Here is a 17,417-nt window from a genome sequence, read left to right as displayed (position 1 = left end):
CCTTTTGGCCTAAAAATAGGTGTCTTGCACACTCAATTAACTTGTTAAAACTACCTTACGAATCATATTGGCCCAAGAGGTCAACTAATTCCAAAGCATGCTTAAAATGTTTATTTTGTAAAAAAAAATTAAATCTAATCTATTGAAGCTAAAAATGGAATAAAATAACCTAAAATGGCTTAAAAACAAGCTCGTTAAGTGTAGAATAGTACCTAATTTGCTAGTACAAATTGTGGCAGGTCAAATACCCCCACACTTAACTTATTGCTTATCCTCAAGAAAACAAGATAAAAATAAAACACAAATAAAAGAAAAAAAAACACAAGATAATAAAGTACTCGACCATTTTTTGTACATGAAATTGGATCAGAGAAATATAAACAAGATGATGTACCGAAAAACGTAATTCTAGCACGATAAGTAACTGACTTGTGATTTCTAATATTAGACAGGTTAGTTCACTAAATTACATTGGAAACAAATCAAAGAATGTTAACCATAGTGATCCAGCAAAAAAAATACACAAATATACATTTATACTCAAAGATTTATAAGTGGTTAGAATTTTTAATGATCAGTTTAATTTTCATTCATGCAGTGTATCACTTAGGTCGCATATGACTTTTCGACGTGTAACATTTTGCTGCTTAGGTTGGTTTGAATTTCATGAGCAGGCTTGAAAAAATGGGTTAAGCACGAAAATACTTTGGCACATTATATTTTTCCCAATACTCCCCCAATGTCCTAATTAGGCTCACTACCTTATATCCACTTCCCTCACTGTCCCTTTTTCTGCATTTCCTAAAGTACAATATAGTATTCATGAGTACAATCATCTTGGGGAGTCTTTTGTGCAAAAATAGAGTATATTTTTCTTTTTCTATTCTTTTTTCTTCTTTTCACTCTACTTTTGTTCAGTTGAGATTTTCTTGCTTGGCTTTTAGCCTTCACAAAGCTTTTATTCACTTGATTTTTTTCATTAAGGCACAAGTTTACAAGAATCTTATACTCACTATACTATACTATTCCTTAGTTTTAACTTTCAATTATTCTTTCTTTATTTTGAAACCTTTTATGCATCTACCTAGCCGTCAATATTAATGGTCCAATGTCTAAGTTTGGGCTGGGACCAAAAAGAAGGGATCAAGTGATAATATATTAGGCTCATGGTTTCATTCAAGGATCATCAAGAAAATGGACTTAGCCTCAAATAAGATACTAGGTAATTCATGAATTGCATCTGCTTTTTGGCTCTAGTGTCTACCAAACAATGCCTTAGGTCATCCTGAGGTTATTCAATACATGGATTCAATTAACTGAGTTTATCAATTCTCACAATCTATTATTCAATTTACGTTCTTGCTTTTTGTGCATCCATTTATCATGTGGTATGCTTAACACACTTTAACTTATTCATAGAATTCAACTAATTAGTCTAAAATTAGACAACCTAGAGTCAATTATTATTGAACTAAATTTACAATTTATACACAATCCTATTTACTTGCTCCTAACCAATCACTTGTATTTCTACAAGCTCAAGCACAAAATAAAGCACACAAGAAAAAATTTAAATTGAAAAATACTAGGCAAACATTTAAAAATACTAAAAAATATTAAATAAAATTGAGAATTCTATGTCACCCCCACCATTTGTTTGGCACATTGTCCCTAAATGCACTAAAAATAATTAAGGGAAGAGACTACCCGTTTTGTTGTGACAACTCAACGATGTTTATTGGGTTACCTCTCATTTGGTTATTCAGCTCCAAAATGCAATACCGTCCAAAGCATCGAGTTCTTACACAAAAATAAGCCTTTTTTTAAATTTAGCAATAATAATAAATAAATCAAAAGAAAAAACAAACAAGAAATCATCCTAGTTTTAAAATTACAACTCCCAATATAAATTAAAGGCAATATTTAATCAGAATTTGATGCCACCACCTTTTCTGGTACTACCTTCCCTTTACCTCTGCCCGCTGTGGTCTTTGTTGCCCTCTTACCTGCAAACTGGGTTGGGTTCTGTTATCTTAGGTTGCGGATGCAAAATCTTTTAGTTGTCATTTGTTCTAGTTGGAATGCTTACTCAAATTCCTAAGTCGGGAAGGGGTCTTCCTGTTCTTCCATATTGTCGTCGTCTTCTTCTTATTCCTCGTCCACGCTTCTGGACTCGACGAGATATGAAAAGGGTACATATATATTGGGAGGTGAGTTGGTCACTTGCATGCCATGCCTCTATAGATAATCAATGCCTACCAGGGACATCTGTTGCATCCATCAGATTGCCCATTCCATAATTGATAAGCCCGTCAAACTCATTAATCGGGACGCCTTAGTTTTGTTTTTTCTTGTCATAGATGGTTATACATCCATCTTTTGTTTGTGACTTTGGTTCCACTCGTGCACTTGTTTTCTCTGAAGGTCAAAAAATTGAGCATACATCATACTACAAAAAATGCTCCTCAACAGTTTTGCGAATTGGTGCGTTGGCGACAGAGAAATAGTGCTTGTTTGCACAAGGCTGTCAGAAGATGCGAGAAATATATTCCCCTCTTCTGGCCTCTAATGCAAGTGGGCAAAGACTGATAAATCCAATATCCTAAGCAAACTTTCCTTTTTGCAATACGATATCAAGCAAAACCGCTTAAAGGCAGTGACGTGAAAAACATTTTATGTTGGGGAAATGCAGGTGCAAATAAATTGTATCCACATTTTGGCCATCGGAAACATAATGACCTAATTAAATTTAAAAGGTATATTAGTACTAGCTTGGCAAGTCCACTCACCTTATCCCTGTGTCAAATATTATAATATTATATCCATATCTGTCCTTATAGAAATATAAATCAAGTGACTCTTAAAAATCGGAAGCATAGAAAGAAGCATCATAAAATCTACATATTTTTTGGGTGTAACTAGCACTTCTTTACCTTGGACCGAGATGTGAGTGTGTACTGAACTTAGTATTTTACGAATTTTTCAATCTTTTAAAGAGGCATAAAACTCGTAGATAATTGAACCAACCGCTAGTTCGTTCGTGGTTGAGTAGAAATTCCACCAGTGGTGGAAATCCACCAATTCCCATATTGTCACATTTAGTCAACGAGGGATTGAACCCCCATTTATGGATAAATGTACATTTGTTCATTTGTAAATAATACCGTTTCACTTATGGGTCGTGGAAACTGTTGGCTTTGATATCCATCGATGCCTCAATAATGGTTTTTCGGGCGTTTCGTTGTGCCATGAGATACTTTTTAATCAAGTTAACGAGATAGTAAACTACCTAAACATGACCCGTAATAGAGAGCTAAATTGGAATGTCTAACCCTATTAGTTGATGACTTCACACATATCAAGTTGCTCGACGATCTAATTATGGTGCCTATTACCTGAAAAAGAAAAGTGAAGAACACTAGAAAAGACTAGTAATAGACAAGGATAACAACAAAGGAAGCTACAAACGAAGAAGAAAGGAGGTGGGAGTGAAGCACCTTGGGGTTTGCAGCGGCTTTGGAATAGCTTGGTGGCTGATTCGAGAATGATTTAGGGTGAGATTAGAGCTAACAAGGGGGTGCTATTTAAATAAAACTAATGGATTGCATGAAGAAATAATCCCTAAATAACAAAGAACCTGATATCGTGTCATGACACGAGGGTTGCGTGTCATGACACAGAGCCTTAACTTTCCAAATTTGTGGTTCGAAGTATCGTGTCATGATACAAGATATGTGTGTCATGACATAGCCCCTAGAATTTTCAAAATTTTTGCTTCAAAGTTTCATGTCACAACACAGGGGGGTCTATGTCGTAACATGGCATAAAATTTTCAACTTCTTGAGCTTCAAAGTCCTTTGTCGTGACACAACCTGAAAGTCTCAAAAATTGCCTTCTTTTGTTATGTAGAATCACTTTAAACCACCTTTAAAACTAGTTTTTCCTCCATCAAACCTTCTATCTACCCTACTAAAAGTAAATATTATAAAGTAGAACTAAAAATACAAATAACTTTAAAAAATTTACCTAATTATAAGGTTTGATTGTTCATCTTAACTGTGGCTACTAGATTCGTCTAGCATCCAAGTCCAACATTATTCCAAATCCTTTGCTTCACCTTTGATGTATGTTACCGCTTTACATTCTAACTTCTATTTTTCACTCGTAGTTTTGATGGTAACACCAAAATAATGTTTTATTCTCTTCCCATTGGCAAGGAAAGTTTCCTTGTCTCTGCTTATTAGTTCTACTATGTTGGATCACTAGTATGCTCCATGTCGCAACGAAAAATTTATTTTGGTGATCGACAGCCATGGATCCAAGTATGAGGAATGAATCAGGTTGAAACAGAGTTGGAAATATACATTTAACGATCTATTTCCTTTCGATGTCGATTACAAACTGCAATAGAATTGTCTCGACCTCTAAATTGTCCACCTAGTCGAATAATGAACAATAAAAAATACTCTTGAACCTTTTAGAGAGTGTTATCCCAAAAATGGCTGCTAGACCCTTTTATTTTGCTATGGATTATCCATATTTTATCCATGCATTGGTTTTAAATGATTCTATTAATGGAGTTGACCTTATCGGTCTTGTTTTCAAAAATATATATATCAAATATCTAAAAAATGAGATTATTCCCTTATTCCCTTATTTTTAGAGAATCATATGGAAAGTAAGAAAAAGAAATTATATTCTTTCCAAAAGAATATCAACTTTCATGTAATTTTTTTCTTTGACCGAAATCACCCTAAACAAGAGGAGAAGATTAACAAAAACTAATTTGTTGAACTCTATCTATAAAAGGACGATGACGGGAACCTCAAAAGGCATCCCAGAGAGAAGCAGAAGAGTAAGAGATCACAAATGGAAGAGGAAGTCATCCTCTCGGTCAACACAGGACTGTGCTGCTATAGTGTGGAACAGTGGAAGTTGTTTTCCCGATGTTCTTGCATTATTTCGTTAGTGCTCTGTTATGAACTTATTTGGTTGTAAACTACGGTGATGGTTTGGAATTATATTTTCCAACCGATGAGTTAATTCTCATCGGGTTGGGGTTATTTTGATGATACTTAACTGTTTTAATATGGGAAAGGTTAGATTACTTAACTAATATTGGATGTCATCAGCAACATTCAAATGATACTTGCGTCATAAGGAAGGAATTACATAGGTTACTGTAATAAGAAATAGTGACTTAAGGTTTTGCCCCTAAAAGAGGCATGCCACTCTAGGACTCTTTTGCACAATAAGTTAGTCAATATTTTAGCACGACATTATTGAGTAAGGTTGATTCTGAGTAATCCCAACCTTTCACATAAATATAGTAGACACTATTCTTGAGTCTCTGCCAAAATATATTCACCTTAGCATTCTTAGTTGATTATTAGTTCATTTATATATTATTCACGAAATAGTGCCCATATTTACATTTTTGTTATCGCATTTTCCATATCAATTCTAGTTATTTACCCATCATCACATATTTTCCTTAGTTTTTTCCACAACATTTACTTTAATCATTTTACCATAGTATTAATTTGACCCTATTGAGATAACATGACCAATTTTGTGCCACAATCTGATCCTCATGGGAACAATACTCACTTACCTCTTTATTACTTGAACCAAAGTGTATACTTGCACAAAAATAGCACACCATTTTACATGCAACAAGTTTTTGGTTCCGTTGCCGGAGATCAAGGTGAAATTTAGGTTGGACATTTTTCTTAGTAGTTTTATTTAATTTAGTTTAATTAAATTTTTACAGGTTTGCCATCAAGGCATGAGAAAAGGCCTTTCTGCTAACATAAAATACCTTTTTATCTAGAGATTGACAGAAGTTTACGAAGAAAGAGAAAAGAACTGAGAAAAATGGCTGAAAACAGGAATGATATCAATGGCAATCCAAATGATCACAATTAGAATCCTCACATGGGGCGTGTTGGATGATCGAGAGAGGCCAACCAAAGAGCATGTTTTCCTGATGCTAGATGACTTAAACGTAGGAATAGTCAGATTGACTATACAAGCTCAATAATTTGAGTTGAAACTGGTAGTGTTATAGATGTTACAAACTGTAGGGCAATTTGGTGGTTTACCCACTGAAGACCCACGACTACTTTTAAGACTTTTTCTAGAAGTCTGTGATTGATTCAAATAACAGGGTGTTCTTGAAGATGCCTTGAGACTTAAGCTATTAATGTATTTCTTAAGAGATCATTCTAGGGCATGGTTAAATGCTTCGCCATTCGGAATTGTGGCATCATGGAATGACCTTTGCCAGAGATTTTTGTTAAGGTATACTCCTCCCACTATGAATGCCAAGTTGAGAAATGATATTACATCCTTTGAAAAATTTGAAGATGAAACACTAAATGAAGCGTGGCAACGATGTAAGGAGTTCCAACAATGGACTCAAATGGAGATATTTTACAATAGGCTAAATGAGCATACACAAATAATAGTTGATGCCTTAGCAAATGGTACTTTATTGGATAAGACATATAATTGCCAACAACGATTAACAGTATCTGACTACATGAGGTGAGATGGGTAAAAGAGTTGTCGGTACCATTGAGCGTGATGCAATCACATCATTGATGGCCCAGGTATCTTCTCTAGATAATACAATTAAAATTATGAAACCTTCAACTACTGTGCAGGAAATAAAAGTAGCTGAATCATCATGTATTTATTATGGTGAAAGTCACATGTTTGATGAATGTCCATCCAATCCAGTGCTAGTATACTACATGGGGATATATAATCGAAACAATAATTCATACTCCAACATCTACAATTTGGGGTGGAGACAACGTCTGAATTTTAGTTAGAATAATCAATATGAAAGAAATTTTAACACTGTCGTAAGGCAGAATGTCAACAATGCATCACCAGGATACATTTAACCAATGCCCCAACAAAATAATCATTATGGTCAGGTGTCATCATCTACTTCTATGGAAGCTTTTTTAAAGGAGCATATTGCCAAGAATGATGTTGTGACCAAGAGTTAGGCTGCATCCCTTTGAGCACTTGAGAGTCAAGTGGGCCAGATAGCCAATGCTTTGAGCCTAAGACCGCAGGGAGCATTATCCAGCAACATCGAAAATTCAAGGACACAAGGCAAGGAGTAATGCAAGGCTATAACTCTTAGAAGTGGGACTCAGTTAGATGATGTTGTTCAAAATTCCGCAATAGAAGAGGATGACTGAAGACGTGACTAGGTAAAGATCCCAGAGCCATCTGAAAAACATACTGCACTTGAAAAGGGTAAGCAGAAGAATGTTGTGGCAGAATAAGATCAAGCTGCCAACAAAAATGCCACAACAAATCAGTATCAGCAACCTGAAGGACAACCACCTCTACCATTTCCTCAATGATATCATAAATCTAGGGAAGATGCTCAATTTAAAATATTTTTAAAGTCTTGAAACAACTCGATATCAAAATATTGCTAGTCGAAGCATTAAAGCAAATGCCCAACTATGAAAAATTCATGAAGAACATATTGTCGAATGAATGCAGATTGGGAGAATTTGATGAATAAGTTACATCTGAAGTTAAAAGACCTAGGGAGTTTTATTATCCCGTGTTCAATTAGAAATCACTATGTAGGTAAGGCATTATGTAATTTAGACACAAGTATAAATCTAATGCCTATGTCTATTTTCAAAAAGCTAGGAATTTGGAAGGCAAGACTTACAACAGTGACGTTGCAATTAGCTGACAGATCTTATGCCCATCCGGAAGGTAAAATCGAAGACGTATTGGTAATAGTAGATAAATTTATCCTTCCAGAAGATTTTCTTATTTTAATATGTGAAGTTGACCATGATGTTCCAACTATTCTTGCAAGACCAATTCTTGCTACTGCAGGACTCTAATTAATATACCGAAAGGTGAGCTAACTATGAGAGTGAATGATCATCAAGTCACATTCAATGTGTTTAATGCATTGAAGTGTACGGATGAGAATGAGGAATGCCACAAAGTAGATGCTATAGAAACAACAATAAACAAATTGTGCAAAATTTTGCTATAGTAGTGTTGACAACGAAGATTACTTGATGGAGAAATGTGAGGAATTATGATCTGAAGAGCTTGGCGAATTTAGGGAAGCTCAGTAGATAGTGCACAGCCAGGGAAGAAATTTGGGACCCTAGATTTATCTGGAAAATCCTTTAAGCCTCTTAAACCCTCTGTAGAGGAATCACCTGTATTGGAGTTAAAGCCTCTACCACAACAGCTAAAATATGCATACTTGGGGAAATAAAAGTACTTTTCCAATTGTAATTTCTACAAAGTTAACACTTGAGCAAGAGAATAGGTTGTTGAAATTGTTATGACGATGTAAAAAGGCATTGGGATGAACCCCTGCTAATATGAAATGAATTAGCCCAACATTGTGTATGCACTAGATTTTGTTGGAAGATTGCCATAGCAATTCCATTGAACAGTAGAGACGACTAAATCCAATTATGAAAGAAGTTGTCAAGAGGGAGATTATCAACTGGCTTGACACTGACATTAATTATCCAATTTCTGACAGCTGTGGGTAAGCCCTGTGCAATGTATACCTAAGAAAAGAGTTGTCACAGTGGTAAGTAACGACAATGATGAGCTTATACCTGCTCACAACGTTACAGTATGGAGGGTGTGTATGGACTATTGCAAGCATAACAAGGAAACAAGGAAGGACCATTTCCCTTTGTTGTTCATTGATCAGATGTTGGATAGATTAGCTAGTAAGGCTTTTTATTATTTTCTAGATGGTTATTCCGGTTAAAACCAGATTGCCACAGCACTAGAAGACTAAGAGAAGACCACCTTTACCTGCCCATATGGCACTTTTGCGTTTAGATGGATTCTATTCAGGTTATGTAATGCCTCGAAAACTTTTCAATGTTGCATGATGGTTAAATTTCATACATGGTGGAGAATTTCCTTGAAGTTTTTATGGATGACTTATTCATGTTTATGAATTATTTTGAGGATTGTTTAAAGAATTTAGAGATGGTATTATGCCGTTGTGAAGAAACAAATTATTTGTTAAATTGGGAGAAATGCCACTTCATGGTCTGTGAAGGCATTGTCTTGGGATATAAGGTGTCTTAGGAAGGAATCAAGGTGGACCGAGCAAAAATAGAAGTGATTGAAACATTAACACCTCCCACCAACGTAAAGGGTATTCGAAGTTTCCTAGGACATGCAGGATTAAATAGAAGATTTATTAAGGGCTTCTAGAAAATCTCTAAACCCTTATGTAATCTACTTGAAATAACTAAACCTTTTAATTTTGATGATCAATATTTGCAGGCTCTCGAGGTACTCAAGGAGCGACTAGTAACAACACCAATTGTAGTTGCTCCAGAATGGTCATTGCCCTTTGAAGTCATGTGCGACGCAAGTGATTTTTCCCTGGGAGCAGTGTTGGGGCAAAGAAAGGCCAAGGTATTACACGCAATACATTATGCCAGTAGGATGCTGACAGAAGCTCAACATAATTACAACATCGTAGAGAAAGAATTACTGGAATTAGTTTTTGCGTTCAGCAAATTTCAATCTTAGTGGGGAAAAAAGTTACAGTTTACAGTGATCACTCGGCTATCAAATATTTGATACGCAAGAAGGATGTGAAGCTTAGATTAATTAGGTGGATACTTTTGGAGCAAGAGTTTGATTTGGAAATCAAAGATAGGAAGGGAACCAAAAATCAAGTGGCTGACCATTTGTTAAGGATAGAATCTGGAAATGAAGATGGTCACACAAAATACATTCAGGAGGATTTTCCAGACGGACATTTACTTATTTCCAAGGCACTACCTTGGTATGCAGACATAGTAAACATTTTGGTGAGTGGCGTAATGCCACCTGACTTCAATATGCACAACAAATGGAAATTTCTTCATGATGCAAAACAGTATTATTGGGATGAGCCTTTCATATTTAAGCATTGTGCAGACCAGATAATTCAGAAGTTTGTCCCTAAAGAGGAGATGCTTAGCATTTTACAGCATTGCCACTCAGCTCCTTATGGAGAACGTTTTGGACAAATGAAGACAGCTGCCAAGGTACTCCAATCAGGATTCTACAGCAAAACAATAAATGCATGGCCATGCTCAAATAAGTTGATATGAGATGTCATACTTATTTGTATATCGTAGTCTACTTAAGATATCAAGGAGCATGGTATGGATTATGCAAGTGTGACTATTCCATGACTTGTGTCCAATCCAGAGATAAAGGACTTAAGGATTATTGCATAAAAGGTTAATCATAAAAGGGATATATCGAATCATGATTTCTTGTGACTTAGGTAGCAATGATGCATTGCTAGATACCACTCATTGCTTGTAACATTGGAATCATTCTACTATTACTGCTAATGTTATAGGAACCTACAAGGTCACACCCTATAGTTGAAATGAACGGAATAAAACATAGTTGGTATTGTGTTTGGTTGTCGCTTGATTTAAATTAATTATAGAATTAATTTATTTGGGTAATCAAATATCGAACACATTATGTACAAGGTTGTTGTACGCATTATGTGAACATGAATTTGGTTAGTATATAAATTTAAATAAATATATGGTTTACCGAAATTATATTATAATTAATGTAATTATAATTTTCAGTTTAAAATATTATTATATTTATTTTAATTTCTAGAAACCCTAAAAAAGATATATAAGAATCCCGTTTTTTCTTTGCTTGGGTCTAGCAGCCATCAAAGAAATTCTTTTCAAAAACTGTTTTGGGGATTCCTTCCGTTGATAATCAACTGGGTGGATTTCGTAGAGGTCGGGGTCACGATAGATTGCGGCTTGGTTCGATAGCAGATCAGACTACTCGTTGTTCAGGCGTTGCTGTCTACTCAAAATAAACATTCAGTAATTCGTAACCTTTATCACCCCGATTCGTTCCTCACACATGGATCCGTGGTTAGGATCGCCAAATTTTTAATTTTTCCGCTGCGCCGTAAGGGTGCCGGTAATCCAACAATACGAACTCGGTTTTAAATACTTGGGTGATGCAATTGCATGAGATGCAAGCTTTAATATTATTACGTTTTTGACTGTTTAAATCGTCTAAGCATAACCTGATAATTGTTCCTTTTGATAATTGATTAAATGTTAATCATGGGTTGTGGCCTATTCGATTTTTTGTCATTACTGTTAACTGTTAATTGTTAACAAATCTGTAATGATGCGATGGTGGTATTTACAATTTCCAGTAATAGTTAATTGGTTAATGGAACAAGGTTGTTCTGGTATGAAATCTCAAGATTAAAATCCTGAAAAACACGATTTTGTTGATAGAAGTTATCAAATCGTGAGGTTTCATTTGACTGGGGTATGCAGTTCGTACCACAGGGCTCCGCCCCGCACCCTTTGGTCCGCTTCCTCCAACCGCCTCAGATCCCCATCTTCTTACAGTATGTTTTATAATAAATAAAATTTGGTGGGCCATAAAAGTTTGAAGGGATATTTTATAATTCACCTTAGTAAAACGTTGAATTATGTATGCTATTTTTGACATGCAGGGTGTTTGAAATGTATAGTTATAGCCTAATGACCCATTTGATAAAAGGTTGCAATTTTTATAAATACGACCTGCGTGTCGTGCCTTAGTACTATTCTCTTGTATTTCTATTCTCATCTTACTCCCTTGTATGTAAGATGAGTTTCTACATGTTGTAATTTGCAAGAGTTACTGTGGGCTAGACGAGAAGGAAGATGAGCCAACTAGTGTGGATCGATAGCTTGTGAAACGACTTACACGTTTAGGTTTCCTTTTGGTTCTCCCATTGGCTTGGGTTAAACCACCTTAGTTTATGGGCTATAATTATTGTATTTATTTATTGCTTTATTTATTCATATATGAGATGCTATGGATGTCTAAAGCATGCCAATTTTAATATTTGTTAATAATAAACCCCATTAATTGATGAGATCAATTAAAAGACTAAAATGACTAAAGTAGACCATAATTGACGAGGTGCAACAACCTTAATAAAATCCTTCTATTAAAATATAAAGTCAACATAGCCTTCCAATTTTGCCCTCGTTAAGGCCTCGATCAATACTGTGTAGGTTTTGCCAAAGCAAAGTACTAGTATTTATCTTAGTTAAATGCGAAGAATAAACAAGTGATATTCGCTGGTTTAAAATTGGTTAATGACTTAACTAGGTTACTCTAATAGGATTAGAAACCTAGAGGAAAGTTATTTGGATAAATCGTAAAATGATTAGAACAAGAGTTGTTCACCAAATATTAGGAGTTACATATGATGTAATTAGCAAGTGTTGCTTACCTAAATAAAATAATATTGAGAGTAAAGCCAAAGCTGACTTAATAGGAGGCGAAATATGGATCCTTAACCCACTAGAAATACTTTTGAGAAAGTCTTTACGAAATAAAACTTCTTAATGTATGTATAAATGGTTATCCCTCACGTTTAGTGCCGAGATCAACAACTCGGTACATCTTACCTCTTTTCTTTCATTCAACAATTTCATCATCACATACATACATGCATATATATATATGTATATTTATTCATTCCATTCAGCATCAATACATACACATTATGACCATTTGAAATAATACCAACTACCTGCTTAATGACTTACCTCGTGTTGGGTAAGACGGTTCCAACTTGGCTACTCGATAACCTTTTCTTTGCCTTTGCTCGATTCACCTCCTTTAGCTCCTTGAGCTAAATCAATAATTTAACTAGTTTAACCACCTTGCTAAACATTTACAATCCAATTTCACATGTATATGTATGTTAGTATATTCGGCTAATAACCTCATGCAACTACCAAAGCCGAATCAACTAAATATACTTATGTATATACACATATATCATCATCGAAATCACCTAAGCTTAGACATCAATTTTTAATTTCAAGCAAGTTGCCGAATGCAACCTTACTAAATTTTCATGGATTCAATATACCATTACCATGAAATCAACAACCAAAAATTCATAGACAATTTAGGAAAATCACATTGCAAATCTCAAATTCAAACAAAAACCATGGCCGAAATGCATGTATACATGTACAATGTCAACTATAACATCATTTCTTAAGTTCCACATCTTAATGCCCATTATAGCCACTCCCATAATCTACATTTAAAAATCGGCAACACCCACATTCAACTATCTTAGCCGAATACTCCTCAATACTTAGACTAAAGTATGCACATTAAACTTAATACAATTTTCATTATTCCTTTCATGTTTCGGTCAATTATTCAAATTACCTCATAACATGAACATTCCTTTCAACTAATCTAGGATGACTCATTCGGCCATAACCAAGAACCACTTTTCATACAAGGACAAAATAAATCAATTGAACCTCCCATTTAAACCCCTTTCTATCTTCTACTTACTCAATAATACATGTTTCTTAGTTCATATTCATCTATAACCATTTCAAATCACATACTACAAAACATCATCACTTTGGCATATAAGAACATAACCAAAGGTTTCTTGCAACACAACTCAAAAATCAACACATGGGTCATGTTATGAGCATCAAAACAACTCAACTTCACAAAAAAAATGCCAAAAGAACCACATGATATCATACCTTAATCTACAAACTCACTTGGCCGAATGTCCTAGCTTCCATTTTTTTTTCTTTTCTTTTCCTTATGGTTTCGGCAAGATGATAGAAAAGATGAAGGAACTTTGTTTTTATCACCGCTTACTAATATAAATTTATTATACATAATTCCCACCAAATATAAAAAAAAATGGAGACAAGGGAACACCATAATGCATGCTTGTGTTGGCCGGCCATTCACATTCAAAAAGGGTCTATTTGACATGCAAGTCCACTCTTTTTGGTACATGCACTAATAGACCATTTTAAATTGGACTATCATATTTTCTCCATGTCTCAAATCGATCCCTATTAACAATTTTCTCATGCAATTGGTAAAATTAGGGAATGAAACTTCCACATACTCATGTTCACACATAATAAGCACAGAATATAGCAATTAATTATTTTTTTACGACTCGGTGTTGTGGTCCCGAAACCACTTTCCGACTAGGGTCACATTAGGGCTGTCACAACTCTCCCCCACTTAAGAAATTTTCGTCCCCGAAAATCTTACCGGTAAATAGGTTTGGGTATCGTTCTTTCATCGAGCTCTCAGTTTCCCAAGTAGCTTCCTCAATCCCATGTTTGAGCCATAACACCTTTACTAACGGAACCCTTTTGTTTCGCAACTCCTTCACCTCACGAGCTAGGATACGTATCGGTTCTTCTTCATAACTCATATCGGCTTGAATTTCAACCTCTGATGGGCTAATTATATGCGACGGATCAGATCGATAGCGTCGAATCATCGAAACATGAAAGACATCGTGAATCTTTTCAAGCTCAGGGGGCAAAATCAATCTATACGCAACTGGCCCCACTCGTTCGGAGATTTCATACGGCCCAATGAATCTCGGGCTCAACTTGCCCTTACGGCCAAACCTAAGTACCTTTTTCCAAGGCGAAACTTTAAGGAACACTTTATCTCCCACCTGATATTCAATGTCCTTCCGTTTCAGATCCGCATACGATTTCTGACGATCTGTGGCTGCCTTCAAACTTTCACGGATTACTTTTACTTTCTGTTCGGCATCTTTAATCAAATCAACTCCGAAAATTTTACTTTCACCGAGCTCGGTCCAAAACAATGGTGTACGGCATTTACGACCGTACAAAGCCTCGTAAGGTGCCATCTTAATACTTGATTGAAAACTATTATTGTAAGCGAATTCAATCAAAGGTACATACCGTTCCCATGAACCACTAAACTCAAGGATGCAGCATCTCAGCATATCCTCGAGTATCTGAATTATCCGCTCGGATTGACCATCGGTTTGGGGATGAAAAGCGGTGCTAAAATGCAGCTTGGTACCCAAAGCTTCTTGCAATTTCTTCCAAAATCGCGAGGTGAATCTCGGATCTCTATCCGACACGATAGAAATAGGTACTCCATATAATCTCACAATCTGAGTAACATACAATTCGGCTAGTTTATCCAATGAAAAATCCGTACGTACGGGGATAAAGTGAGCCGACTTAGTCAGCCTATCAACAACAACCCAAATCGCATCCTTCTTACTTGCGGACAATGGCAGTCCGGACACAAAGTCCATTGTGACTCGGTCCCATTTCCACTCGGGTATCATGATCGGCTGAAGTAATCCTGAAGGAACTTGATGTTCCGCTTTCACTTGTTGACATATTAAACATCTCGAAACAAAGTCGGAGATGTCTCGCTTCATACCATGCCACCAAAACCGACGTTTCAAGTCGTTGTACATTTTTGTGCTCCCCGGGTGAATTGACATTCGGCTACAATGGGCTTCGTTCAGTATCATCGGAATGAGTTCCGAATTCCTTGGAACGCACAAACGACTTCTAAACCTCAAACAACCATCATCATCAATCTGAAACTCCGATTCCTTGTTCGGAACACACTCAGCTCGTTTTGCAACCAATTCATCATCAACTTTCTGAGCTTCATGAATTTGATGAGTCAATAATGGTTTGGCTTTTAATTCAGCTACTAACACATTGTCAGGTAGAACAGACAAGTGTACATTCATCGCTCGCAAAGCAAACAGTGATTTCCGGCTTAAGGCGTCCGCAACCACATTAGCCTTTCCCGGGTGGTAATCAATGACAAGCTCGTAATCTTTCAACAACTCAAGCCAACGTCTTTGTCGCAGATTCAAGTCTCGTTGAGTCATCAAATATTTGAGACTTTTGTGATCCGAAAACACATGGCACTTCTCGCCAAACAAATAATGTCGCCATATTTTTAATGCAAACACAATGGTGGCTAGTTCGAGATCATGGGTCGGATAATTTCTCTCGTGTGGCTTCAATTGTCTTGACGCATAGGCCACAACTCGACCTTCTTGCATCAATACGCAACCCAACCCAAGTAGGGATGCGTCACTATAAACGACAAACTCTTTACCCGATTCGGGTTGCACCAAAATTGGAGCTTCAGTCAGATGAGTTTTCAGTTGATCGAAGCTTTTCTGGCATTTCTCCGTCCATTCGAACTTAACATCCTTCTGAAGTAGCTTCGTCATTGGTGTGGCTATCATCGAGAAACCTTTGACAAATCGTCGGTAATAACCGGCGAGCCCTAGAAAGCTCCGGACTTCAGTAACATTTCTCGGAGGCTTCCAGTTAAGTATGGCTGAAATTTTGCTCGGGTCAACCCGAATACCCGATGCGGATACCACATGACCCAAGAAGCTAACCTCTCTTAGCCAGAACTCACACTTACTGAACTTAGCATATAACTGCTTATCCCGCAAAATTTGCAACACTAGCCTCAGATGCTCAGCATGTTCGGCCTCATCTCTTGAATAGACCAAGATGTCATCAATAAACACAACTACGAACCGATCCAAATACGGCCTAAAGATTCGATTCATCAAATCCATAAACACCGCAGGGGCATTAGTGAGCCCAAACGGCATCACTAAGAACTCGTAGTTACCGTACCTCGTTCTGAAAGCAGTTTTGGGTACGTCCGAATCTCGAATCCGCAACTGATAATAACCCGATCTCAAATCTATCTTTGAAAACACCGATGCCTCCTTTAATTGATCGAACAGATCATCAATACGCGGCAACGGATATTTATTCTTTATCGTCACTTTATTCAGTTGACGATAATCAATGCACAACCTCATGGTTCCGTCCTTCTTTTTCACGAACAATACTGGTGCACCCCAAGGTGAGAAACTCGGTCGAGCGAAACCTCTATCCGTCAATTCTTGCAACTGAGCTTTCAACTCTTTTAACTCGGTTAGTGCCATACGATACGGAGCGATCGAAATAGGCGTAGTTCCAGGTACAAGCTCAATACCAAACTCTACCTCCCGAACAGGTGGCAAACCCGATAACTCTTCAGGAAAAACATCCGGGTATTCACAGACCACCGGCACCGATTCGGGTTTCTTTTCTAACTCCTTGTCATCAAGTACATACGCGAGGTATGCTTCGCACCCTTTCCTTACATATTTCTGGGCCAACATTACTGATATTACAGCTGGCAACCCCCTTAAGTCCGCAGACTCAACTCGGATTATTTCGTTATTTGCACACCTCAAATCGATAGTCTTGCTTTTGCAATTCACAACCGCATCATGCGCGGTTAACCAATCCAAACCAAGAATAACATCAAACTCGTCGAACGGCAAAAGCATCAAATCGGCCGGAAAACAGGATTCTCGGATTATTAGAGGGCATCTCTTACACACTTTATCAACAAGTACGCATTGGCCCAAAGGGTTTGATACTCGAATTACGAGCTCAGTAGACTCAACAGGTAGAGTCTTACTGGTTGCTAAGGTTTCG

At 36.7% G+C, this 17,417-nt stretch overlaps 1 long non-coding RNA gene across 1 annotated transcript; it reads right to left on the bottom strand.

The window, feature by feature from the left end:
- Positions 1-1,753: 1,753 nt before the first annotated feature.
- LOC121213653 (uncharacterized) lies at positions 1,754-2,720 on the bottom strand. The gene is made up of 2 exons (XR_005909035.1): positions 2,090-2,720; positions 1,754-2,013 (listed from the first exon to the last, which is right to left on the bottom strand). It is a non-coding gene; the product is annotated as an uncharacterized lncRNA (long non-coding RNA).
- Positions 2,721-17,417: the final 14,697 nt, after the last annotated feature.

Source organism: Gossypium hirsutum, chromosome D01, assembly GCF_007990345.1.
Source record: "Gossypium hirsutum isolate 1008001.06 chromosome D01, Gossypium_hirsutum_v2.1, whole genome shotgun sequence".
NCBI classification, from domain to species: Eukaryota; Viridiplantae; Streptophyta; class Magnoliopsida; order Malvales; family Malvaceae; genus Gossypium; species Gossypium hirsutum.
The sequence above is the reverse complement of the archived record's forward strand: the minus strand, read 5'-3'. Positions and strand labels throughout refer to the sequence as shown.